Genomic DNA, 27,235 nt, shown 5'->3' with positions numbered 1-27,235 from the left:
TAACGTTATAACACTGATGAAAGGTAATATACAAAATTCCTGGGCGTGCAAAGTGATCAGAATTTAAATTGGAAATCACTAATCACAGACATTTTCAAACATAGTTCTATAACATTTGCAATAGAAAATTAGTTTTCTTTGCTTACTTCTCTTCACTTAAACATGAAATAACTTCCTTAGGCAATTCCACAGAGAGGCAGAAACTATTAATTGCACAGAAACGCGCTGTACGGGTAGTATATAGCCTACTGTCCAAATTCGAACTTCATGCAAGCAAATGTTTAAAAAATCAAGCTCACTAAAAATAGACTCACAGTTTATACACCCTCTCTTGGAGTTCGTCAGGGAGAATCAAACACAAATTGAAACTAGTTATAGCAGTCATAAATAAACACATGAAAACAAGTTTTCCAACACCCGGTTTCCAGAACTCCTTAAGACAGACATTGACTGTGGATGTTATATCACAGACACAATGCCTTTGACTGTTCAGAGATGTCACTAAACCCGCCCAAAGATGTAAACAACCATGCATAAGCAGCTACTTCGGCTCCTCACCGATTCTGTGGACAACCTCCTCATTCCTTATCTTATCAGTCCACCTAATTTTGAACATCTTCCTATAGCAGCATATCTCAAGCGTTTCACTTATTTTCCAGTTTTCCACACATTGTTGCGCTCCAAATTCTCAGAAATTTCTTCCTCAAATTTAGTCCAATGTTTGATACTGGTACTCTTCTTTCGACCAAAATAACCTCTTTGCGCGTGCTGTTATGCTTCCTTTACCTTCACTGCTTCGCCCGAACTGTGTTATTTCGCGTGCAGTGTAGAAGAATAATTTCACTTAGTCTACTATCTGGTCTCCAATTTTGATAAGTTTATCGCTAATTTCGATTTTGCTACTCGTCATTACTTTCGTCTTTCTTCGGTTACCTCTGACGCAATATTCTGTGCTCATTATATTCTTTTGGTCTTACCTTCTTACTGCTCCCTCTTTGTTCTTGTACGTACTGCATACCATCCATCTCTCGCGGCAGCTTGTGCCGTTTGTTTCTGAACAGTTCAAACACGTTGCATCAATACTTTTTCTAGGTGAACGGATCTTATGAAGTTGCCTTGCATTTCCTTAACTCCTACTTCCATTGTGAAACTCTTAGTCAGAACTGCCTCTCTTGGGCGAGTAGCTTTCCTAAAGCCAAAGTATCGACATCTTACAGATATTCAGTTAACTTAGCCATTCTTCTGTATTTATTTATTCGTTCATCCGAATAACCCTTTTGGGGGTACGATAAATCAGCTTTGGGTTTGCTTCTTCGTGTTTAATTTTCGTTCCTCCCAGACTTCATTCTTCGAGCCTGTCGTTCCTTTTCTTACTGGGTACACTTTCTTCCTTTTGCAGACCTCGTTATTTCTTGACGTCTTGCCTTTTGTGTTGCTTCTCTGAAAAGTATTTTGTCATCTATTATGTTGATTCTAATTCCTGTGTTTTTCATATCTTTGTCAATTTCGTTGAACCACGTGGGTTTGAATTTGTAGCTGTTTATTAAGATGAATATCTGGTTAAAGAGTCTGTTATTATCCATTTAGTATATGTGTCCATAAGACTACAGCCTTCTTTTCCCCATTACATCAATTAGTGTTTCCTTTTTCAAGTACTACGTCTAAGTCCCTGTATTTTCCTTAGGATTCTTCTTTCAACTTTCTCCAGATTTTCAAGATCCCCAAACCATGTTATTTTTAGTGTTTCTTATGCATAAAGTGTTTCATGCCTAACCACTATTTCATAGTGTCGTAGTTTTGTGTTACATGTTGTTATTTATGTCTTTTGACATTTCGAATGGTCTTCTAATTTTATGTACTCCATTTTCTATGGCTCTGTTTTCTTTTGTGTGGGTTGTTAGCGATTCTCCTAGGTATTTAAATGCCCGTGATTGATATTTGTCACGAAATGCGTTTTTTTCAAATAATGTTTTCAGTTCTACTTTTTCTGCCTGTTTCTATATTTCTATGATTTGTTCATTGGCATTATCCAGAGAATTAGTAATTAATACCATCTGCAAAACCTAGGCGATCTATGGTGATTTTATTTGGGTGTCTCTCTAATTGAATTCCCATAATACTGATGGACTTTCTCCACTCTCTCACTACCATCTTTAAGAAACAGGGGTAATAAACCATCTCCCTCTCTTACTCCTCATTTTATTTCAAAAGATTTTGACTGTTACTAATATATTTTACTTTTGATGTTGTTAAAATTCCTTTAATTATTTCTTTTGTTTTATTGTCGAGTCCGAATTCCTTGATAATGTTGATTAGTGCATTTCTATCAACTGAACCAGATATCTTCTTAAAATAAAGAAAAGTTATCAAGCATTCAAGCTTCTGGTTTTCCTCGTTTCTGTTATGTTTTTTGGATTTAGTACTGCTCTGTACAAGACTTTCCATTCCTGAATTCCGGCTGCGCGTGGTAGCCGCGCGGTCTATGGCGCCTTCTCACGGTTCGCGAGGTTTCCCCCGTAGGAGGCTCGAGTCCTCCCTTGGGCATGAGTATGTGTGTTGTCCTTAGCGTCAGTTAGTTTACGTTAGATTAAGTGGCGTGTAAGCCTAGGGTCCGATGATCTCAGCAGTTTGGTCCCGTAGGACCTTATGACCACATGAATTCTGCTTGATACTCTGCCAATTGTGGGCCGAGTATTCCTTCACTTCTCCTTAAAAGTGTCATGGAAAAGATATTATGTGTCACTGGCAACAGGGAGAAACTTCTATAACTGTTAGGATCAGTTCTCTTTTCTCTTTTATGTACTTCTTGTATTAATTTCGATGTCCATTCCGATGATAAGCAGTTCGTTGTTTAAATTTCGTTATTAATTCCTGTTAGACATACAATAATGTTTCACTAGAGTGTTTCCAAAATTCAACAATTATATTGTCTTCTCCTGATGCTTTGTGATTTTTATGTTTTTTGTGTTTTCTCTGATTTCCTCTATTATTGTTAGCCTTGAGTCTGGTTGCATTTGGATTATAGTATGAAAATGAAATTCTTCTTTTGATGGATCAAAGTTGTGCTTTGAAGTAGTCCGGGAGTATTCTGTAGTTCTAAGTGTTGTTATATTCAGTCTTCTGTATGTCTGGATCAATAAACTGTAAACTTCTGTATATTTTCTTGTAAGCTTCTTGGTGCCATGAGCTGCTAAGGCGATAGTTCTCGCACTTACTTGCTCCTCCCGTCTTCGGGATTGTGTAGATGGTATTTTTCGGAAACTCTTATGGTTTGTTTCCTGTCTCACAGATTTTATACACTACATGCTTAATTGCTCCATTACAATTTCCAACAAAGGTTTTAGAAATTCCGAACGAATGCCATCTATGTCTTTTACATCGTTTGATCACAAATCTTCCAAACCTCTTTCAGATTCTGAAGCTAATACTGGATCTCTTGTTTTTTCTTGTATCACATAAAAGTATAGTAAAGTCGTATTCCTGGATACCCGAAGGGCGGGTTCAGCTACTTAATTGACAAAGATTTGCGTATCCCTCACGCCCGCCGGACCTTTCCTTTGTCAAGTATGAGAACTGTGTACTTATGTGTATCTGTTAATGGGTGATTGTGTAGGGTAGTGTCATATTCGTGTTGGAAATAATGATAGAAGGGAAGGGTGAAAGCTGGTTCTGGCACACAGCCTACACCTTTCGAAAAGCACCAAGAGGGCCTCCGAGCTTAAAGTTTCTGTCCGACAGACGGATCTACATCAACAGTAACACATGCCCTCACATTCCGAGACACTGCGGAGAGGTTTGGAATTCAGTCCAGGACACTGACGCAAAGAGTCGTGACAAGTAAATAAAAACACACACAGCCGTCCTTATGTTTGATTTTTATTTGCGACAGAATAAAATCATACGGACGGCTTTAGGTGTATTTATTTACTTGTCACGATAGTTAACGGCCGTCGTCCCAGAGACCTCCTGCTAAAAGGATGGACATACAAAGGACGCAAAGAGAGGTGATCACAAACCTAACGAAGCCACCTCCCTTCCTCTTGCCGTCTAGATACTGGCAGTGAAAATTTCACTCACGACCAGAATTCTAACGGGCTTACCTCCGTCAATCTACACCGCACAAGCGTACGTTAGCGCCCTCGGCCTCGGAGAAGGGTTTCTAACACGTCACTAGACATTTCCTCCCCCTCGTAGGTGCCTTCACTAAATTTCTTCAACCTATCCGCTATATCCACTGCGTTTTTAAACAGCGGAATCTAATTTTCCTTCTTAATGTTTAAGTCTTTTGTTTTACTTAACCGAAAGGTATTTTACTTTGTAACGTATTACTATCTTTGCGACGTTCCTCATCGAGCCATATACGTTATCTCGCATTTCTAGCTGCTTCTCTCACACAAATAATGATAAAAATCAGAAATTCAGAAAAAAACGGAGCTGGAAAGTTATTAGTTTCAATTACATTAATAATTTAATTACAAGTATGCAAATTTCTTTTAGTAGCCAGATAAATAGCACTCCACGAAGTGCATGAAGCAACTTGATTAACTCAGGGTTGGAAATGGGAGTAAGTGGGCAAGATCAACACCACAGAATTTATCTTTCACGTAGATTATTTATTGTATCTAAGTATTTGGTTCCACTCCCTAACCACACATAACATAAGAATTACGTGAGAATGAAACTGAGCACAATTTAACTACAGCAAGAAGAAACACAGAAAACGGAGGTGGGAGACAATGATACCACCATCTCCTTTGCTTTTATACCATAAAAATATCTCAGTGAGATTCGCATTACGACTCTACGCATGCACTATTCTGGACAGAGGTTTAACCAATGCACGAGGTTGTGCGATAATTATTCAACATACTAACTGCGTCTGCTGCTTGCAAACGGCCGAACTAGAGCACTTGGTGCATTTCGAAACAAACTGTTGTGCTGCTTTGTAGGAAGCGCACGAAAGAACAGATATTCTTGCAGAAATTATAGCTCATTAAACAAGCAAACTGTTAAAATAAAGCCTATTGCGGTGCCGTGGTGGACCAGAAGGGTCATTGATTACCAAACACGTGGCACAACATCGACACACAAAGACAAAAGCAACTTCCACAAAATATAAGATTAAAAATCATTGAAAATCATACTGGCTTCGACACAGTATTATACTCACGTTTGAAACTCTACTTCATCGTTGTTCAAAATGAACAAAGTAACTTCCACACTTTTTACTCGACCACCCAAAAATCGCCTATTTAAAGCAATATAATTATGGTACATTCGGAAAAAAACTCACTTCACACGCTTCAGTCAAGCTGAAGCTCTTAAGTATTGCACCAGTTAAACATAACGAAGTCCTAACTCAGCCTGCTTCATATCACCTGAAATCCCCCTTAAGAGCTACGATCCGTACTCACCAAGCGTTTACCAAAGAGTGCCCCTTTCTCTTTCGATATTACCTAGCTCCACGTGCGGTGGAAGCTACCAGAGGGGTAGCCCTCCGTCACCAACCTCACATATAAAAACAGCCTTCAACACAGCCTTCGGCGAAGATGGGTAAACCTCTCTGATCAGGTATTGGAAACCTAAGTTGGTCATCCTGTGCTCTCCTTCGAACGAGAAGCAACATCGTCTGCTCCCAGCAGACGATGACCAACTCAGCGTTTCCCACAAAACAAAAGCGAAACCCCACATTAAAACACAAATAATATTCAATAGTCCTTATTTGAGTGCTCAGTCTTTCTGGAAGAGTTCATGAATTGAGCTAAAATCAGGTATGAAAGTGAATAAGTTGTACCGAATTCGACATGCGTCTTATGAAACGACTTCGCAGAGGCGTTTCAACTTCTCAGCATAATGAATCTGACTTTACTATGACCATTTCCTTTTCGATTTATCCACATTTTTCCTGCGATCACTCTCTGCGCTTTCTATTAATTTCATTCGTAAGTCACTCGTATTTCCGCATTCATTTCTTTTTTGACTATTTTTGTATTTCGTTCTTTTCTTTTATGACCCAATGTTTCCACCAGATATCTTCCTTGTGATTATTCTTTTCTGGTCAACATCCGTGTACATTCGTTTTAGGGAGGTCTATATCTAGATCAGTGCATTTGCTATTACCAGCATGAAATTTGCGAGAAATAAAGAATTCATTCTCCCCACCCACTCCTGCCACCGAGGTCATAGTATCCCCTAACTCATTTACTTATTCTTCCTCGTACTATGGCTTTTCAGTTCCAGCATAATTAATAGTTTTCCATCTACATTTACGTCACCAGATAAACACACCCACAAACGAAACTCACATATTATTGCCCGGGGTTTTGGCAAACTTTTGTTGGAGATTTGTTTGGTTGTAAGGCGAATTCTGGAACTGGAAATCGTTCCCAAATATTATCAGTTGGAATCCGCTTAGGTTCACTACTTCCTCGCCTGTTATTTGTCTGAATAGACCATGCCACTAACTGTAACAGCCCGTTGCACTCTTGGAGGTATAAAATAAAGACGCTCTCCAGGCTGACTCCCGACGTAGGCCCTGTCTGGACGACTAGTACTTGTAAAGAGTGTTGTCGATGCGGAAAATACCAGCCACGACAAGTCGTCAATACAGGGAATTGCGTCAAGTAATCGACATTCTTAATGTTTATAACCTAAACATATCAACTTCTGTTACCAGTCGCACCCAACAAGGCTAGTCTGCAAACAACGTAGAACTGCACCTACAGTTTTTTTCATTTGTCACCAAAGGCGTAAACCTTGACCTACGTTATGACAATTAGGTTCTACCCACTTACAGAAAAACTGGCAAGGTGTTTCCATGAAGAAAATGGAACGTATTTCTTGAATTAAGTCGGCCGCTGTGGCCGAGCGGTTCTAGGCGCTTCAGTATGAAACCACGCGACCCCTCCGGTCATAGGATCGAATCCTGCCTCGAATCCTGCCTCGAATCCTGCATGTGTGTAATGTCGTTCGGTTAGTTATGTTTAAGTAGTTCTAAGTTCTAGGGCACTGAGGACCTCAGAAGTTAAGTCCCATAGTGCTCAGAGCCATTTGAACCATTTTCTTGAATTAAATTTCCATCATTTGAAAGGATAATACAATTCATTTATTTCACACAAACGCGATTTGGGATTTATAGCCGTGAGGGATGTATGTCAGAGAACCGTATCAACCATCATATAAGCAGTAAAGTATTTTACAGTTTATTTTCTGTGCACATTGTTAGCTGTATTATGTGTCTTCCATAGTAATCGCACCTTGTACTGAGATGACTAGTTTGCATGACAAGATAAATGTTATTTCGTCTATGACATGTTATTCAGGCGTGTCGGACACTTTGTGGTATTTTTCCTTGCACTAGATAGTGGCTATAAAGCCGAAATTGCGAAATTGTGAAATATTTGAATTGTAGTTACACTCAAATGCGGGAATTTCATTCAAAAGTTCTGCCTGACTATGAGCTCCACCGAAGTAAAAATCATTAGATGGAACGTAATTCCGATGTAGTCTGAACTCATGGCTGCTATTAGAAAGTCCAACATCAGATGATAGAAGTTTTACGTTCTTGAAAAAAGAAATTGCAATTTCGTTCTTGCATTGGCAGATGAGGTCGCCAGAGAGAAATATTGCTCACCACTTGTTTCGTGTAACGACCAGCGTCGTCCGGGACTTCGGTTTATTTCTCGCGACAAACAATCTATTTCTTAGTAATCAACTACAATTACCTATTGTATTGTCCACGGTCAATCCAGATCTACGTTTGGAAATTTCAAAACATGGCTGCGTAATGGAAAACAGTCTTTTCAATTGCTTACTTACAGTAACGCTGTGAGGCTTTGTACCGCTTTCATCTTCTGTGTGCGTTAGCTGTCATTCCTTTTAAGTCGCGCGGACTATACTGACGCAGAGCAACTTTACAACATGTAGTAGTTCGTCTTCATCAGGCTATGCTGTGGTGTGTTGGTCGCCTCTAACACCTTGCGTTTGCGAAACCGAAGCGGGGAGTTCTGTGACGTGGACCTTAACCTTGCGCTGCGCCCAGAGATGATTCACAGGGACCCTGCGTCAGTCATCTGTGACTTACGCTGTATCATCTGCCAACCCACCCAACTGACGAATCTTACGGCTTGAAACGTCCCCTTAGAACAATTATACATAACTGTGCTTAAACTGACACACAATAATTTTAGTGCAACGCCATCTGACTTTCAAAAATCCCTATAAAAGAATGGCCCTTACTAACATTAACCTATACGTTTCATAAATCACTTACCTCACAAAAATCTTCGTTACTCGAACTACTGCAATCCAGCGAACGCCACTACTTCCAGCTAAATACAAGATTCAAACTACGGAAGGCACTAACTACTGATAGGCATAGTTAGCAAATGAAAGATTTTAATCGAGAACAAACAATGTATTTACCTTAACAGTCATAATATATATAGCAGTTCATGACATCCATTCTTACAAATGCACTGTTTCTGACGGACACACCTCCAGATTATCCATTCTCAAAAATCCGCCATCTCTCTCCCCACATCCACCACTGCTGGCGGCTCACCTCCAACTGCGCAACGCTACGCGCTGTTAGCATCCAGCTGCCCAACACTACAATGGCGAGTATTACAACAATGCCAACCAGCCACTGACTGCACACAGCACAGCCAGTGATTTTTCATACAGAGCGCTATGTGGCGTTACCAATATAAAAAACCTAAACAGCCTACTTACAGGCTCTCACTTTAGGACAACGTTACAATGCAAGTACCACATCGACGTCTTCTAAAGAAAATACGCTGAAGAGCCAAAACATTATGATCACTGCCCAGCGCGAAGTTGAATGCCTCCTGGAGGTGTTCGTAAGTCGTGACGCAGTAAGGAAAGAATGTAAGCGGGAGGGAGGGGAATGGGCAGTCATTACAGCGAAGATACGGCCGCAAATACGGAAATCCTCTGATCTAAGCGGTTTTGACAAAGTGCACATTGTTGTGGCGCTGCGGATGGAACCTGGAATTTCTGAAGAGGTGAAGCTGGAAAGTGGTTGAAGGATGTTGAAATAACGAGTAAACCGTATGGTATTAGAAGCCCACATCACAATCGGAGGATCCCCTACTGTGTAATCCAGGCTAGGCAGCGATCTGTGGCGGATCTGATGACAGAGTGCAATGCTGGTGCAGGCACAGGCGTTTCGGAGCACACAGTTCAGAGGCCGTTGTTGAATATGGAGCTCCACATCTTACGAACCCTACGTGTTCCTGCGTTGACCCAATGACATCGTCAATTACGACTCCTGAGGGCACAGCACCACTGAGTTTTCATCGTGGATCAACATAAATTTGTCGCCTGTTTAATGAATCGCATTTCTTCTTACACCAGGTCGATGGTTGGGTTTTTACTCGCCGTCTTCCAGGCAAATGGCTGCACGAACGTGCACCGCGCCACAGATGCAGGCTGCTGAGGCCAGAATTATGCTTTTGGGTACATTGAGTTGGGCTTCTATGGGATCTGCGGTGGTATTCGAAGGCATCGTGACAGCACTGAATTACGTGAACACTGTTGCGGACCACCTTATTGCATCATGCTTCAGACCTCGCCGAACGGCGATCACATCTCCCAGCACGATAACTCTCCGTGGTGTAAGGAGCATTATAGTGAACCCACATTGATGTCTTGCCAAGCAAATGTGCCTGACCTGTATCCACTGGAGCACACGCCAGCCGACAACTGCGAGCCCGTAAACCACCACACCGTAAAGTGTGGCAACTGCTTGGCCTGTGTGTAGACATCTGGAGAAACATACTTCTGGAATCCTGCCATGCACTTGTATAACCCATGACAAGTTCTGTGTTTGAGAAGTGCAACAACACGTTATTAAGCATGTGATCATAATGTTTTGCTCATTGGCGTATGTTCCAAATGCAGATCTTATCGGTTTTGTGACTAGACAGAAAACTTCCTAACAGACAGGACTTTGCACGTTATCCTGTATAGAGTGTCCACAATATAGGGTGATTTCGCTAAATGGGAATAAACAGAAGAGAAAATTTTCTGAGGGTTCTGAGAAGAGAAAAATTAATATGGACATACACTCCTGGAAATTGAAATAAGAACACCGTGAATTCATTGTCCCAGGAAGGGGAAACTTTATTGACACATTCCTGGGGTCAGATACATCACATGATCACACTGACAGAACCACAGGCACATAGACACAGGCAACAGAGCATGCACAATGTCGGCACTAGTACAGTGTATATCCACCTTCCGCAGCAATTCAGGCTGCTATTCTCCATTGGAGATGATCGTAGAGATGCTGGATGTAGTCCTGTGGAACGGCTTGACATGCCATTTCCACCTGGCGCCTCAGTTGGACCAGCGTTCGTTCTGGACGTGCAGACCGCGTGAGACGACGCTTCATCCAGTCCCAAACATGCTCAATGGGGGACAGATCCGGAGATCTTGCTGGCCAGGGTAGTTGACTTACACCTTCTAGAGCACGGGATACATGCGGACGTGCATTGTCCGTTTGGAACAGCAAGTTCCCTTGCCGGTCTAGGAATGATAGAACGATGGGTTCGATGACGGTTTGGGTGTACCGTGCACTATTCAGTGTCCCCTCGACGATCACCAGAGGTGTACGGCCAGTGTAGGAGATCGGTCCCCACACCATGATGCCGGGTGTTGGCCCTGTGTGCCTCCATCGTATGCAGTCCTAATTGTGGCGCTCACCTGCACGGCGTCGAACACGCATACGACCATCATTGACACCAAGGCAGAAGCGACTCTCATCGCTGAAGACGACACGTCTCCATTCGTCCCTCCATTCACGCCTGTCGCGACACCACTGGAGGCGGGCTGCACGATGTTGGGGCGTCAGCGGAAGACGGCCTAACGGTGTGCGGGACCGTAGCCCAGCTTCATGGAGACGGTTGCGAGTGGTCCTCGCCGATACCCCAGGAGCAACAGTGTCCCTAATTTGCTGGGAAGTGGCGGTGCGGTCCCCTACGGCACTGCGTAGGATCCTACGGTCTTGGCGTGCATCCGTGCGTCGCTGCGGTCCGGTCCCAGGTCGACGGGCACGTGCACCTTCCGCCGACCACTGGCGACAACATCGATGTACTGTGGAGACCTCACGCCCCACGTGTTGAGCAATTCGGCGGTACGTCCACCCGGCCTCCCGCATGCCCACTATACGCCCTCGCTCAAAGTCCGTCAGCTGCACATACGGTTCACGTCCACGCTGTCGCGGCATGCTACCAGTGTTAAAGACTGCGATGGAGCTCCGTATGCCACGGCAAACTGTCTGACACTGACGGCGGCGGTGCACAAATGCTGCGCAGCTAGCGCCATTCGACGGCCAACACCGCGGTTGCTGGTGTGTCCGCTGTGCCGTGCGTGTGATCATTGCCTGTACAGCCCTCTCGCAGTGTCCGGAGCAAGTATGGTGGGTCTGACACACCGGTGTCAATGTGTTCTTTTTCCATTACCAGGAGTGTATGATCAGAAATTTGTTCCACGGGAGGTATAGGAACTTGAATATGGAGACGAATGACAGAGTAGGTTTAAATGACTGAACACACACACTAGAACACATCAGGTTGTTGGTGTTTTCGCTCCACACTCGACTGTACCTAAATGTATTCCATGACGGCCAGATTACTAAAAAACTGCCCATAAATTTAAAAAAAGTTCGAACTTAAGTTTCGTTTAATAGATTGGCTAGAGCAATGAGAGGATTGTTGAATCCCGGTCTTAGAAGAGGCCAGCTGTTTATTTTTAAGGTTGACTTTCAGGTCCAACGTAGCTTTCATTTGTGAGCCACGCGCCGAGCTAGCCAGAATGGCAAAGCACCACGTCGATCGGATGAAATGCTGTTGTTCGGCGAAATCAGACAATTTTTCTTAAATGAAGGCTATTCCCGAAGCTATGCACGTAATTATGAACACTTATTTTCTTATTTAATTAGTAATTAACAATTGGTTTTTGTTAGTGACCTTCTTACTGGATTGCAAGGAAAGAAATTGTAAAACACGAGTGAAGAAAAAGAGAGAAATTTTAGATTCCACGGCAATCCACCTTGTTTTTCATTCCGTCCATAAGCATGTAGTATTACCTAAGCGAATCAGCCTTAAAAATCCAGCTGCTAGTCACACATTTTTTAAGCAACAGTCCCAAAACGCTGCTATTTACACTGAGAAAATAGAACTGAAAATCGTATTGAAAAAGAATAAAACACATATCCACACATAATCGTACAACAGTTATTACTATAACATTGCTAATAAAAACTTAAAACGTATAACTCCGTCCACAGTCCCTGGCAGACCCAACGGCACTGACCGGCCGCCGTGTCATCCTCAGCCCACAGGAGTCACTGGATGCGGATATGGAGGGGCATGTGGTCAGCACACCGCTCTCCCGGCCGTATGTCAGTTTACGAGACCGGAGCCGCTACTTCTCAATCAAGTAGCTCCTCAGTTTGCCTCACAAGGGCTGATGGCACCCCGCTTGCCAACAGCGCTCTGCAGACCGGATGGTCACCCACGAAGTGCTAGACCAGCCCGGCAGCGCTTAACTTCGGCAATCTGACGGACACCGGTGTTACGATTGCGGCAAGGCCGTTGGCAGCTTTGCTAGTAAGCTATTACAAAATGAAAAGATAATTGCCACAACTTTATGAATCGGTCAGCTGTCGGTAGATGCGAGGGAATCAACAAACAATTTAATAATACAGTATCGCCTAAGCTTTGCCCGCAAGGCATCTCGCTTGAAAAACGTATTCCGGAGACCTCTGTTACCAACTGATTTTATTTCTTCTTTGAGGACATCATCTCCGCAGAAAATGAAAACGGTGTCATCGGAAGCTGTTGCGCTCTTGGTACACGCTGCACAGGATTACGAGGAATCAGATACTGAGGTTGACGAACAGGATATAAATATCGATGAGCAAGGGGATGAAGATGGAAATTAAGATGAAAAACAAGAAGCAGAAGAGGAAGAAGATGAAGACTTATAATACTTTCAATTTTTGTTACTAATGTACGTTTTCTGTAATAAAGACAGTAGGAGATGCAGTTTGTGTAATCAAGTATACAATTACAATTGTAAATGTTCCTCAGAAAACATTTTTTGTGCGTTTCATTTAGTTTTTTTTTTCAGATTCTTTTCCCCGTATTGGATACGTCAGTTTGAATTCTTCAGTTTCGATATGAAATTCGTTATTAGATCAGAAGGACTAGAAACCTCATTATATCCATCTTTACCAAACTGGAGCAGATTTTGAAATTATGGAATGTTTATAGGATTCTGTCACACAGTGCGCTGGCTCTCTTACACATCAGTTCTAGGGCAAGCGTTTTACTGCTGTTGGCACCTTACTTTCGTGTGGATGTATTCGTGTAGTGCAGCGCTGAGAGATGATGGCTCGATGCACCAACAAGGAACATCCCTACGTAGCCTTTACATACAAACCGGCAAATGGCAATAGGTGGGCGGCAGTGTGACTGTACCGGAAAGAGTTAGTGTTTCGTCGTTTGTGTGAGACAGGCTCCTTTAGGAGAATTTGTAACCACGAACGGGGTGTGCGCCAGGTACGTACACAGGCCTAGGAGAAACACGTGTTGAAACTTGTACAATATGACCTCGATAACAGCAACGGGCAGGTGGGCCGCCAGCATTGTTGTAAGCCATGCGACAGTGTGGGGCTTTCTCCACTACAGCTGTCACTATCCGCATCACTTACAACGCGTTTTTGTCGCTGGTTCGCTGTACAGGCCACCACAGTGCTTGGATTTCTGTCTTTGGTTCAAATGGCTCTGAGCACTATGGGACTCAACTGCTGTGGTCATTAGTCCCCTAGAACTTAGAACTACTTAAACCTAACTAACCTAAGTACATCACACACATCCATGCCCGAGGCAGGATTCGAACCTGCGACCGTAGCAGTCGCACGGTTCCGGACTGCGCGCCTAGAACCGCGAGACCACCGCGGCCGGCATTTCTGTCTTTCACATCATTCGCAGCTGAGGCTACCTTTATGACACCTAACTTGTCGTCTGTGGAGAATAAGGAAAATTCATTTGGTACAGTGGCGGTGAACCATCAGCACCAGCTCAGCCTCGTGTGTGGACAACGATTATTGGAGACCGCTTCGTAGGATCAGTCTTCCTTCCCCAGTGCCTCACAGGTGAGACACGTCTGCACTTTCTGTTGGTGACCATGACTCACCAGGTGAAAGACCTGTCTTTGGTAGTACGAACTACTACATAATAGTGCTGCAGCTCACTTCCCCATTTCCATGCTGAAGCATCTCGATGACATCTATGCCGTTCGATGTATCGGACGAGGTGATGCAGTCGCATTGTCTGCCCAATCGCCGGATCTCACCGCTTTGTTTTTGAACCCGTGGGTGAAGTTGAAAGACGTCGTGTATGTAGAACCCATCCCAGATGTACAGACAGTGAAATAACGTCATTCAGATACAGGACGGCAAATTTGAACCTGTTTGTCAGCCGCTGTTGCGTCGCATTCGCGCCACGGATAACCTCGAACACCTTGTCTAGCTGCGGTCTCATACAGCATATCGTATACACGGCATTGTACTGTACAGGAATGAGTGTGAATTAATAAATATTCTGTAGCATAGACAAGTGCATTTTTTTTGGAGCACTATGCGACTTAACTTCCATTACGTGTGTCTCTTCTTAAGTAACAGAGCCCGGTATTTTGTCCTCAACAAATGGTTCAAAATGGCTCTGAGCACTATGCGACTTAACTTCTGACGTCATGAGTCGCGTAGAACTTAGAACTAATTAAACCTAACCAACCTAAGGACATCACAAACATCCATGCCCGAGGCAGGATTCGAACCTGCGACCGTAGCGTCGCTCAGTTGCAGACTGTAGCGCCTAGAACCGCACGGCCCCTCCGGCCGGCGCGGTGCTTTTCCGGCCATATATCCGCTCTACCATTTTTGCTTCTTACGGTATCAGGGATTGATTCTTGTGGTTGTCGGCATTACTATCACTCTGGATATGCTGAAGCAATATCTGCGGTGTCCAAGGAAAGTGCAATAGAACCTTTCCTGTTCCCATTGCATAATAATGACGGTGGATATTACTGCCTACAACCTCAGGCTTCTAGTAGATGAGGCAGTTATCATGGTATTATACTGGGGAACTGCATTTTGTCTACAAAGTAGATTGTATATGAACACTTAACCGCCCATACTAAAAGTGTAGTATTTATTTAGTTACGTAGTTATTTATCATAGCGTCCTTTCTTGCTTACACTAATGGACCTTTACGTGTTGAATTGCATGCACATGAATTTTCATGAAATTTTTCAAGTTCTCTTATTAGAAACATAAATACGAGCATTATATGCATAGGTACGACTATATTACTTTGTAAATAGACTGTTCAGGTTTTTATGTTGGTAACGTCACCTAGCGCCCTGTATGAAAACCACTGGCTGTGATGTGTGCCGTCTGTGGCTGGTTGGCATTGTTGGAATATTCACCATTGTAGTGTTGGGCAGTTGGATGTGAACAGCGCGTAGCGTTGCGCAGTTGGAGGTGAGCCGCCAGCAGTGGAGGATGGGGGAGAGAGATTTTAAGAGCGAGAAGAAGCGAGAGAATTTTAAGAGCGGACGATCTGGACGTGTGTCCGCCAGATAGAGTAAATTTGTAATTCTGGATATCATGAACTGATTATATATTATGACTTTTGAACACTATTAAGGTAAATAATATGTTTGTTCTCTATCAAAATCTTCCATTTGCTGACTATGCCTATCAGTAGTTAGTGCTTTCAGTAGTTAGAATCTTTTATTTAGCTGGCAGTAGTGGCGCTCGCTGTATTGCAGTAGTTCGAGTAAGATTTTTGTAAGGTAAGTGATTCATGAAAGGTACAGGTTATTGTTGGTCAGGGCCATTCTTTTGTAGGGATTTTTCAAAGTCAGATTGCGTTGCGCTAAAATTATTGTGTGTCAGTTTAGTGTTGCTTAGAATAAGTAAAGAGAGAAATGTCTGAGTACGTTCAGTTCTGCTCAGCTGTTTGAAAATCAAATAACCTAAGAGGGTTATCAGCACAGTAATTCATTAATATTTCTAAGGGGACGTTTCAACTTTTGCAGAAATTTGGCCACTTACAATGCATTTTCTGCTCCTTGATGTTCATCTACTGTGCAGGGGACTGAAAACAGCATTGAAGCCCATGATGAAGAGTCTGGGCTTCTCCACAACCGCACTGAATATGATCTCCATCAGTGTAACACCATCTTGACAAATTTATCTTTGATCTGCCAAGTCCAGATCTCACTCTCATCATAGCCAGGAGGTAGAGATTCTAAAACTGAATTCCAGCCAGGGGAAAGGTGGGGCTTAGCCTTCCATTGTTGTAACCCGGCCTTTTCAGCAGTGGCTCTAAGTGCTGTAAGGAAACTCCTCCTTGATTTTAGTCGTTGCACGTGGCGTTCATGCCAAAATAGAGGGTGCCTTGTCTCCAGCTCCACTTTGTTTCTTTCTTTCTTTCCTCATTCGAGGCTGCATCTCTTCGAATGGGAAGTGGATTAATCCTTTGAGGTGGTAATGCCATTCGTCTGGAGTGTATTTCAAGCAATCTATTATGATTCTGTAGGCGTCGCTGAGAGCAGTGTCCACCCGTTTGGCATATGTTGAATTAAGCATACTCTCCCCCATTCCCTGTGATTCAGCCAGTCTCCGTAGAAGATTGTTGCTGGTGCAAAATTTTGAGTTGCAGTTCACGCAGTACCTCTTGAAAGTAAGAGATCTGTCAAGTATTACTCCTAGATATTTTGGGGTTTCACAACGTTCCGGTTCAAAATCTGGCCACACTATCTCTAATTTGCGACTAACTTCCCTGTTTTGCAAATGAAAAGTACACACTTGGGATTGTTGGCTTTGGTTTAAGTTTGTCTCTGATGAAGTATCTGGAAAGTTTGAGAGGTGGCATGAGCCCCCTCTCATATTTCTATCTTACTCTGAGTAATTCGCTTTCCCTCTCTAATTGCATGCGGTGAAAAGTTGCTATTCCTTAACACGCGGACTTCCTACACAACGTCTCTCGTCACCTGGGTGGTCCGGTGACAGGCGAGTTCTGCTGATCTTGAAAGGGTTAAGCCAACGGGTGTGGGGGAGTCGAGTGGATGCTTTCCAGTCGCCGACATTGTCATAAGAGTGGGAGCGATACGCCCAGAGGGGCCAGAAGGGGCGGCTGGGCTAGAGATTCCGTTACTTCGCAGAAACTTAGTGAAAACACTTTCTGGCGGGCTACCAGCGAGGCGTGGGAATGACTTGTGTTCCCAGGCAGTCTTGGCGGGCAAATTCCCAAGTTTTCTGCAAAATCATAACTGTGATTGGCTTGCTCAGGGCATAGCTCCGTGACGTAGCAAAATCGGCGCAGAAATTGGCGCCAAGAATCTTCATTGGTGGAATGGTAGTGCTTCGGCAATAGAGTGGAATTTTCCGCCGGTTTTCGAGTTGCTGATTGGAACGTTTAACCACGGCCACTGTCGTGGGGGCGGGAATGTTCTGTGTTCGATTTGTACGGGCGCTCTTGAGAGGGTCGGCTCTTGCCTTTCGGTCGGAGTAGATTACAAGACTGAGCTCTCGCTGCTCTGGAGAGCCTGCCTTCCGTTGGCTGTCGAATATACTTTCATTTAATGGCAACTGTTTTACGAAGTTGCTGAAGTTTCGACTTCAACGTAACTTTCCGAATACAGTTGGCAGTTGAGTGTTCTGCGTACAAGCGGCCTATGTTGTCCGTCTTGAGCAGTTATGGCTAAAGTTGACTGTATCGGAGTTACTGTGTGACTTCGCTTGTTAAAATCCATCACTGTACCGTCAGTGATTGTGTGGCGAGCCTTCTTCGTCTCACTCAGAGGCGCCTTTGTAGTCATAGGAAGTCTTTAGTCTGGAACAACCAGAGCAGGATAATTTGTTTCAGGCTATACTCGTGACATTATCACCACGATTGGACGTTGAAGCAACCAGCTATCGACTCCGGTGCACCAGATCGCGTTCTTGCAGTTAAGAAGACAGCTTGGTAATGTATGTCCGTAGCACCGGCAGAGCAGTGAATTTTGCTCTGTGATAATCAGAGCTCAGCAGAACGCGCCTGTTCCCGCCTTTTCTTGCGTGAGTCTGTCTTGGGTGTTCATTGTCTGAGTTCTCACTATTGTAACAGCAATTAATGTTGGGTTGGCTGGGTGTTTCTCTTAGGATTTGAGTTACAAGGAATTGGCTCCACATATCACTTGGTCATAAACGTCACAAGCTAGTTTATGGAGAACTTCACCTTCACGGCATTTATTTGAGTATCCAATTTGACGCATTGTAAATGTTCCATGTGTTGTGTTTATTATTTTGCGTTTAGTCATAATAAATTGTTATTTTGGACAAAACTTTCATTTTGTAAATCGGTAGAGCAACCCTTTCATTTCCCACCACGTTACTCAAACTTATTTATCAAATTAAATTATTGCAGGTGCCAAACTCTTTTCTACTCTACTTGCAGGGTCTATTAAAGTCAGTTCGCGTTTCTTCTTAATCCGTGCGCAACAGCAAAACTGACAGTTAGAAAAGGGGGCCTTAGAGCGTCATTTCCTTATGAAGATTCTAGAAGAATTTAGTGTTAGATACACTGCTAGCCACGGCACCTAGCAAGTCGTTTAAAGCATTTGTGAGGATGTTCTTCACTGATTACAAATCTGTTGTCTGGGTGGCTAGAGCAAGGCCGCCGGCATACTAGAAGTTCCTGCTGCTAGGTGCTTTGGATTGGTCGTTTCTGTAAATATTGAACAGAATTATCAACTGTATTGCAGAACTCATTTAGTCTTTTGTAGATCCTGCCATTTGGTTTGGGCGTTGAGTTCATCAGGTGGAAATGATTCCTGCAGCTTTCGGCTGGAGAGACGCCTCGTCCTCGTAGCACTCAGGTTGGTAATCTGTGATGGCACCAGTTCTCACACTGTGGGAGGGACTAGCGTCCTCAGGCATTGGCATGGCTGCAGTTTCAGTTTGAAAGAACCTGCCTCAAACATGTACAGATTTTCACCATGCTCTGAATTAATTGTTTATAGAAATTGCTCACTCTCTAATATTCGAAGGTTCTCTACTCTCGCGAGTCTTCGATGGTTTCATTTGGCCGAGTAAAACTGATTTCCATGTATTAATAACTTCTTAATTAACGGATTTATAGACCCGTGACTAATACCGCTGAACTAGGGATTACCTAAGGAAAACAAATCCGGCGTTAGAAAAATGTTTTTAATTTAATTCATCTGTCATTCTTTGTAAGGAGGCTGGAACGGAAATTTGTGTGGCTTCTCCATTGCTTTGTATGCCTCAGAAAAGTCTTCTGGTTATACTATCTCCTCTGTCATTCCAACAAAAATGTCCATATTCTCCCATAAGTGTTTCTTCTATTCCTTCCAGCTGGTACAGCTATCCAGTGCTCCATTATGATTAGATTATCATCTCCCTTCACGTACTGCATTACCCATTCATTGTTCTCATAGACTTTTTCTATTGCTTCCTCTTCTACTTGTGTCGTCTCCATGTATACCTGAACTACTGTTGTTAGCGTTGGTTTGCTGTCGATTCTGACGAGAACAACCCTGTTACTGAGAAGTTCGCAATAACTCATTCCATTCCCACTTTCTGCTGCTGACTTGATTCACTAATCATGTAACCAAAAATTCTTCTCTCCATTTCACTTCACATACCCTCAATACATCTACGAGGGTCAGTCAAAAAGTAATGCCTCCTATTTTTTTTTTTGTACGTTTAATTGTCAGGAAATTTAAATGCAATTACATAGGTTGAAAACCACAACATTGAGGATCATTTTGTCATTTTTCAATGTAATCTCCGCCCATCTCTACAGTTTTGGTGCATCTTTGAACAAGGGCATGTATCCCAGCACGGTAAAAATCACAGCTCTGCTTCCTAAGCCATTGACGCACGGATGTTTTGACGGCCTCCTCATCTTCAAAATGAATCCCACGATGAGCTTCTTTTAGTGGCCCGAACAGATGGAAGTCTGATGGTGCCAGGTCAGGGCTGTATGGGGGATGAGGCAAAACTTCCCATCCAATTTTGACAATCTCGTCAGAGATGTGACGACTGGTGTGTGGTCTTGCATTGTCATGCAAAAGAAGAACATCTGCCATTGATTTTGTTGGGCGAACTCGCTGAAGACGTGCTTTAAGTTTTTTGAGGGTTGTGACGTATTGAACAGAATTTATTGTGAATCCCTGCTCCAAAAAATCAACCAGAATCACACCCTCTGTATCCCAGAAAACTGTTGCCATAACTTTCCCTGTCGATCGCACAGTTTTGAATTTTTTCTTCCTCGGCGAGCTTGTGTGACGCCACTCCATTGACTGCCTCTTTGATTCGGGTTCAAAAAAATGCACCCATGTTTCGTCCCCGGTCACAATTTTTTTCAGAAACTCATCTCCCTCCAAACGGAAGCGCTGCAAGTGTTTGGAGGCTATTGTTTTCCTTGCCTCTTTATTCTGATCGGTTAACATTCTTGGAACCCACCGTGCACAAACTTTTGAGTACCCCAATTGTTTAATAATCGTGATCACACTGCCTTTACTAAGAGAAGTAATGCACACACTTCATCTGCAGTCACCCGACGGTCACCACGAATGATGTCATCAACTTGCTGAATGTTGTGTGGAGTCACTGCACTCACCGGCCTGCCGCTCCGCTTTTCGTCAGTCAACGGTATTTGCCCTTCAGCTTCCTTACAACGACGAACCCATCGTCTAACAGTGCTGACATCCACTGTCACAACACCATACACCTTCTTCAGTCTTTCATGAATGCGTATGGGCGTTTCACCTTCTGCATTCAAGAATTCAATCACACAACGCTGTCTCAAACGAACATCGATGTCGGCCATCTTACAAACTTCTGCTGTGCTGCCACCTGTTGACATAGAAAGTTACTACTGCAGTGGATTGCAGAAGAAGGTTTGAGGAATGGCGCCAAATTCAAATTTTTCACTTAACTTAATTTTTTTAAGTAGAAAAAAATGGGAGGCATTACTTTTTGACCGACCCTCGTAGATTGACGCTTGCATTCCCCTTTTTAGATTTTCTATCTTCCCTACCACATTCAGACGTCGGACATTCCACGCACAGACTTGTAGAATGTCACCGTCATTGGTAATTCGATCTTATTCTCTCGCTCACCTCCCCGGAGATTCGAATGTGGATCTAATCAGGAATAATGATCCAGAATGAGATTTTCACTCTGCAGCGGAGTGTGCACTGGTATGAAACTTTCTGACAGATTAAAAGTGTGTGCCGGGCCGAGACTCGAACTCGGGACCTTTGCCTTTCGCGAGCAAGTGGTCTACCAATTGAGCCACCCAAGCACGACTCACTCCCTGTCCTCACAGCTTTACTTCTGCCAGTACCTCGTCTCCTACCTTCCAACCTTTACAGAAGCTCCCCCACGAATTTGATATTTCTTCAGTAAATTGCCCTAAGTCTTGTGGATATACATAACGTGTCTCCAAGGCAGTGGTTTCCGTTGTCTTCAGAATCTTCATACCGTTAATCATTTGCTGATTCTCTCCGCCTTTTAGGGGAAGATAGTGCCCGGAACTTTTCTGTCTGACCTCTTTGACAAGCTTTACTTTTTATACCGGACGTCTCTGGCCGCCATTGGTAATGACTTCACGGCTGGGACTGAAACCGGAACGCAGTATTTTGTGGTTTCTACAGAAAGATGCTACCCCTAGTGGCTTAGACCACGGTACGTATAAGGACATTATTTCACAGCCTAAAAAAGGAAATACCTTGAATTCTCCTACATTTTACATCAGCTGAGTTGAGTGAGAGAAGTTAACTGGGTGCATTGGCTACTTTTAGGCTGTGGTCTCAGACAGGAGCGAGTCACCGCCGCCCACGCGTCGTTGATGTGCGGGTCGTCACTGCCAGGTATGGGAGCCTGGCGTCTACGTGATTCACCGCACCCCTGCTGCTTCACGTTCTCTGGCAACGTCCACTGCTACGTTTCACTGGGGTAAACAACCTAAAACTGTATTCCTACTCACAGAATACGTCTACCACTAAATGTTCCTGGGAGTATTACGTGTTCCCTCATTGAATATGATCGCCTTGGTGGTTCAAGTCTTATGGTTTGGAGAAGCATAACTTATCAAAAATAGATGTATTCGTCTTAACGGGGCTACAACGATCGTTGCTTATCAACAGGTTTCCAAATTCAGTCTCTAAATCGCTTTTCGCCTTTCCATAAGACCGGTTTCGGCCACCTGCCCATCCTCAGAGCATTTGTTACATTCATTATTCTAAGAATCAAGTTCGCTAAGGTCGCTACCAAATCTTTTTGTTACTATGACCGGCTTCGACAGATCTGCTCTGTAATCAACGGATCCTGTAACGTTTTAGGATGATGACAGAGTAGATATATATCAAAATCGGTCACGGTAATGAAAAGAATTACTAGTGATCATCGCAAACTTGATTCTTCGAGAATAATATAACTTTCAGATCGCCCCCAACGACTGGCATATATGTAACCTTCTCGAACAGAAAATAAAAAATAAAAATAATTAAATTTGGATAATTCAATTCTGACGTATGAAAACTGATAAACCTTAACTCATGAAAAACATAAATTTTTGACGTAAGTAGCGCTACGCCATGGCCCTGTGAAATCAATCTGAATCTATCTGTGAGAAATGCAAAATTCTTACCTCGTGATGGAGTCGCCGGATAACGCTTTCTAAATATCTGGCACAGCTTAGTGCAATGCTGGCCTATCCACTAATACTGGATAACATTTTTCTGAGATCTGAATTACTAGAAAAACTGACTTTACTTAGTGACACAGCTGCACAGCTGGTCGTCTGATTATTAAAGAGCACATGACTATAATCTGACAAAAATTCTGGAACATTTTAATTTAGATGAATGACTGGATCGGGACTGGCAATGACTCAAGGGGAAATTATACTTTTATAGTTGACTGGTAAAAACAATTACATTCTGAAATATTTTTACGTTATTGATAAAGATCTACGATCCAATACATCGGAAAACTGAATATATTACAAATCTGGGTCGACTGGTGCTGAAGAATCACAAAAGACAGGATTGGAACAAATTCATTTTAACATCTCAGACAAGTGACTTAACTACGTGCATGCCAATAAAAATAATAAAATTTACCTCACAGTAGATGGTGGATTTAATTACACTGTTGATTTTTCATTATATTAACAATTATTCATTTCCTCATCATCATCTCATTCCATGGTCTCATATATATATATATATATATATATATATATATATATATATATATATATATATATATATATATATATATATATATATACTGGAAGGTTACAATATCATTCATTAATGTTACATGTTACAGAATAACATGAGCGTTAACTGTCATAATGAACATAGTGAACTCTCAGGAGCGACTTATCTGAAGATGGGCAACTGGCCGGAAATCGGCGATATGTAAAAGAAAGCGATCTGAAGACTGAATTAGACACTTTTTTGTGAAAGCATAATGTTCCATGGGCGTACCGACCTCCAGATCTTTGATCACAGTGCACTCGCCGGTCCATGTTACTGTGACACTGTACTCCTTCCCCATCTACGTGTTTCCGGGGGTGCATTCGCACCAGTGACCATTCAGCACTTGTCAACCAAGCTGGTCGGGGAATGAAACGTCCTACTGCAGTAGCTGCTTACCTACCGTGTGGCCTGCATGGGAACACATTCCAGTGGCGATCACACATCCTGTTAAGAATCACGTCCCACCTTTTGTACCGCCATTAATCCCGGTGACTCTGATGTAATAAATGCCATGAGTGATCTAAGTTTAATCGAGCTATATAGTATGGCAGTGTCATATCACGCAGAAGTTACTTTTATCTTTACGTTTTGCGCACCAGTGTGTTTCTGGTACACTCTTAACTCTGGTTCAACCGAGAATCTGAAGAAAGTTTGCTTTTTTTAAATTATTAGTGCGTCGAAATACCTTTTTTAAAGGCTTTGTAAAGATAAGAGCAGCGTTGTGACATTCGTCAATGATAACACTGAATATTTCGCAAATGTAACCAAAAACCGTGCTAAAGCTGAAAGACAACGAGTCCAGAATTAGTAGTGGGGCGTGATGCCCGCCAAGGCTCCTTCGTTACAAACACCAAGGAAATAGGTCTACGAGTTAAGATGAAAGGTGTTTCCTTTCGCCCTACTTTATACGACATGTTCAGAATGCTTCAGAACTCCTATTACAGGATTCTAAGGCTGTAGTGGGTACTTAGTAGATATAGTTTTATTAAGAAGCCCATGTCCGGATATGTGCCACTTGGACGTAAACAAACCTCTTGCTTCACGTTATGCATACAGTGAAGACAATGAGCTTTGATTTGTGTACTCTACAGGAAACAAAGGCATGGGCAATGTCTCGAGCGATCGTCGTCGGTTTCTGTTCTACGTGACGAGGTACTGAATCGAATGGGAGAGAAGTGAAATTTGTCGCACAATAAAGCTAAATGAAAAAAATGGATTGACAGGACACATCATGAGGCATCAAGCAATCGTCAGTTTCGTAATCTGCCTACATCCAAAAACATACTTAAAAGGCTGGCGTACGGTATGCGTCAGAGGGTACGCTTTGCCACTACTAGTAGTTTTGCTTCCTGCTCCACTCGCAAAGAGCTCGATGTAAAAACGGTTGCCTATATGCCTCCATATGAGCCCTAATTTATCTTATCTTATCTTCGTAGTCCTTACGCGAAATATATGTTGGCGGCGGTAGAATCGCCATGCAGCCAGCTTAAAAACGTTGGCTTCCCAAATATTCTAAATAGTATTCTTCGAAAAGAAATTCGCCTCCCCTCCAGGAATTCCCATCTGAGTTCCCGAAGCATCTGTGTGAGCCGTGTACGGCTCGTGTTGATGCCATTTATTCATTGTCATCTTCTATTACGGTACTGCCGCCTCGTTTTCATATTCCATTTACTGGCGCCACTAACTTCCTGCCTTACTTGCTCATGAGCGGCAGCAGGACCGCGTATCGATAAGTGGACTGTTGCACCATCGCTGGAACGATTGATAGTATTTCCGGGTCGTCGTGTGTGTGGCAGTCAGTTGGAGACGGACCAGCAGTGCAGTCGGGGCGCAGCAGCAGTGAAGTCTGGGGACGGAGCGCCGGTGAGGCGCTGACGGCCAGTGCTCGCCGACCACTGGCGACACACATGAACTGTCCGATGGAGGCAGATTGGAGGGGGACGACCGTTAGTTGGTCGTTCGGTTGCTCGTCTCATCGGCCGACGTATATTGGGTCTCTTCACTGGTTCCAGGCGTGGCGGTGATAGTTACGGCTGTGCGGTGTGCGTGCAGTTGTTCGGTTGGCGTGGAGCTGCTAGGAAGTATCCAAGGTGCTTAGTTTGGCCCGGCCCGCTGGCGGCCTCTATGCGGTGTCGAAGTGAGTGGTGCTGTTCCCATTGCTACAAGGTTCGCGGCTCACCGATTCTGGACATGAAAGTATAGTTTTGACTTTATTTAGCAGCAAGTCACGACCGTCCACATTGTGTCGTTTGGAGTTCATTGTCGGCTGTTGGGATATTCCCGCGAGCATCACCGTGTGTTTTCAAGTTGGCAAATTTTAGGCACCTTCCGATGGAGTTTAACTGTACTTGGTTATTTGAACAGAAGTGCAGCAGCGGATTCCTCTGCCTTGTGGCCATTAACGTTCCGGTTACCTGTCCTGGCCGTTGAGCTAAATTCAGGCAGTGTATTTTTCTCATCATGTTGCCGCTGTCCACCACGGTATGTAGTTTTACAGCTCAATGTATAATTGGTTGTGGGCGCCAGTACCTTCTACGTTGTTCCATTAAACTTCCTGTTGTGTGCCGGTCGGGTGATGCGGAGGTTATCTTGTCGGTGGGTCCGTTGACTGTCTGTCGGTTCGGTTGTCGTCGGATCGAGAATGGTTGGGCCAACTACCTGTCTCACCTAAGCGAGCGTTAGTGTTTGAATTACAGGCCGACCCTTGGAACTTCTGAGCACCCTAGGGTGTACTGCCCTATTTGTTTGTTCTTGCTGTTTGTACTTGTATGGTTTCTAGCCGATTTTTTAGATGAAGGGTGTTTTGCTCTTAAGGCGTCAGATGGCTTGGGCCTTCAGCCTAATTTAAGAACTGTGTTGTGTAAAGACTTTGGCAGTTTTCAAATTAATGCTATTGTTATTAAGTGTTGGGCCTTCAGCTGATTTGGAATTTAAGTTGTTTGCTCTTAAAGTGTCAGACATTTTTGGCCTTCAGCATAATTAAGGAACCGTTTTGAGGTCTTTGCCTTTTTAATTCCTGATTTTGGATGAGCTTTAAGCTATTGGCTTTCAGCCGCTTTCAAATCAAAGCGGTCTTGCTCTTAAGGCATGAGATTGTACAGTGCATTGAACAGCTAATTAAGTTTCAAAACTAAAGCTGTGATTTTTTTTAAATTTTGCTTGGCTCTTGTAATGATTGATCAAATAAAAGGTTGTATGTTCGAGTGTAACTGACAGACGCTTGTTTCGGCCCCTTTCCACAACTTAAACCATCTGTCCTGTCCTGTGGGTTTAGCAGGGCGTCTCACTGCGTAACACTTGAGTGTTGTTCGAACCTACCGGTAACAAATCTAGCAGCCCGCCCCTGAACTGCTAGATGTTTTCCTTTAATCCGAACTTGTACTGATCCCAAACACTCGAGTATTGCTCAAGGGTAGGTCCACAAGCGTTCTATACGTGGCCTCATTTACAGATGAACCACACTTTCCAAAAATTCTCCCAATAAGTCGAAGCCGACAGTTCGTCTTCCCTAGAGCAATACTCACACGCTCGTTCCATTTCATATCCCTTTGCAACGTTACCCACAGGTATTTAAACGACCTGATTGTGTCAAGCAGCACATTACATTACGAGTTTGTTTTTCGTGCTCATCCGCATTCATTTGCGTCTTTCTATAATAATAGCTAGGTGCCATTCACCACACAAACTAGAAATTTTGCCTGTCATCTTCTACTTCCCTACAGTCATTCAAGTTCGACACGTTCCCGTCCATCATAGTATCATCTTCAAACAAGCGCAGATTGCTGCCCACCATGTCTGCCAGATCATTTATGTATGCAGAAAGTAATAGTAGCGGCCCTATCAGACTTTCCTG

The sequence above is a fragment of the Schistocerca gregaria genome, chromosome 3 (genome assembly GCF_023897955.1).
Source record: "Schistocerca gregaria isolate iqSchGreg1 chromosome 3, iqSchGreg1.2, whole genome shotgun sequence".
Taxonomy (NCBI): Eukaryota; Metazoa; Arthropoda; class Insecta; order Orthoptera; family Acrididae; genus Schistocerca; species Schistocerca gregaria.
Note: the sequence above shows the minus strand (reverse complement) of the source record.